The sequence below is a fragment of the Elephantulus edwardii genome, unplaced genomic scaffold (assembly GCF_000299155.1).
Source record: "Elephantulus edwardii isolate Elephantulus edwardi_28Jun2011 unplaced genomic scaffold, EleEdw1.0 scaffold00209, whole genome shotgun sequence".
Lineage (NCBI taxonomy): Eukaryota > Metazoa > Chordata > Mammalia > Macroscelidea > Macroscelididae > Elephantulus > Elephantulus edwardii.
In genome coordinates, this window is record NW_006399959.1 from 3813598 (window position 1) to 3815373 (window position 1776).

Consider the following 1776-nt stretch of genomic DNA (forward strand, 5'->3'; position numbering starts at 1 on the left):
TTTTTTAAAAAAAAAAAAGGACAAATGACCCTTAGGAGCACATCTCCATGACAACATCTCCACAGTTACTCCTGGTGTGCAGAGAAGCCATCCCTGAACTGTCGACGGTCCCTGGTGCTTCCCTCTCAGTTGTTTCTCAATGCTTGTTGATGGATGTGTCCTCTGAGTCCTCTCTGTGGGGTGGCAAGTGTAACCTCCAGCACTTCCATCTCACTAAGTCTCCGAGTTCCATAAAAACCTTATGCCACAGACATTCTGGCATCTCAATTTCATGAAACACGTTACATCATTAAGTTCATATTCCACCTCAAAACCTGTTGGAGTCACGTTCAGCTGTAGGAGAGGAATAGGAAATAAAGGCTCTCTGGGAAGGGCCCCCAGATCAGAAGATTCTCTAAACAGTCCATCATCCCACTCTCTTAGCCCAACGCCCTTGGGAATATTCCCTTCCACATCCTCCAGGTGTCTGCTGGCATCGATGAGCAAAATCCTGTGTGTCTTCTTCTGTAACAGTTCTCTCCACTCCGCCCTTGTGCTTGCGCCTGAAGCACTCTGAGATCTAACTCTAGTTATGGATATCTGAGAGCTGGACAATGAATAAGAATGACAGGTGATGAATTTATATGTTTAAGGTGTGGTGCTGGAGAAGAGTACTGAGTATCTCATGGACTGTCAAAACAACATGCATGTCTTGGGGAAAGTGCCGCCAGAATGCTCCTTGAAGGAAAGATAGTGAAGCTTCTTTCATAATGTGGGCGTGTTGCTAGGAGAAGATATTCCTTGGAGATTGACATAAGGCTTGGAAATGTAGAGGGTGAGCGAAAGAGAGCCATCTTCAACAAGATGGGTTGATGCAGTGACACAGAAATGGGCTCAAGTGCATCAGAGATGATGAGGACGGCACAGGACAGGGTGCAGATCTGCTGTTCATAGGGTGGCTATGGGTCGTGTTCTCAACAGCACCTAACAACAAACAACATCAGGGATGATTGGTGTGCGCTTTAAGAAGAACAGGCATCTTTCCAGGATGGAAATCGAAATTCCCCCAGAGTTTCAGATCTGGAAACTGGAAAGGGGAACCACAGCCTCAGGTCCTCCTGCAAAGCAACAACCTTGTGTGGACATAGCAACAACTTGGGTTTTCTCTCATGTGGCTCGTTGGTCTAGGGGTATGATTCTCGCTTTGGGTGCCAGAGGTCCCGGGTTCAAATCCCGGACGAGCCCGCTTTTGTTTGTAGAGCTCTTCTCTGGTCTCCATGCCTGGGCCCTGCTGCAGCTCCAGCAGAAAGCAGAAAGGCGTCAATCCCTATCATCCCACCGGCCAGGCCTGGGAGTACGTGGACCGCGCTGCTATTTGTTGTGCTGCTCCACCGGAACCCGGAAACCTAGAGAAAGGTCAAAGCATACTTTCTGGTATCTTCTGTTGGTTGGGGTTTTGTTTGTTTGTTTGTTTGTTTTTGGGGTTTGTTTTTGGTTTTTTGTTTTGTTTTGTTTTGTTTTGCTTAGCCTGTGAAAGGTAACAAGATCAAATCCTGGAAGAGCTTGATGCTGGAAGGAACTTTGGCAGACGGGGAAGAGAACTGCACGCAAATGAACAGACGGGGTGGGACAGCAAAGGCGCGAGGCGTCACCACCGGTCCCACTAGAGTCTCTTTTCTCCCCAAATGGAAACAGGGGGACATGGAGCCCTGGAGGACATCCCAAGGCTGCGCGTGCACCCGGACCCCAGGGCAGTGCCCAGCGTAGAAACATCACCCCAGATCGCGCTGGACACCC

General features: G+C 49.0%; 1 non-coding gene across 1 annotated transcript; it reads left to right on the plus strand.

Annotated features, from left to right (window-relative positions):
• Positions 1–1152: 1152 nt before the first annotated feature.
• On the plus strand, positions 1153–1224 carry TRNAP-UGG. Its single transcript has one exon. It is a non-coding gene; the product is annotated as a tRNA-Pro (tRNA).
• The last annotated feature ends 552 nt before the right edge of the window (positions 1225–1776 follow it).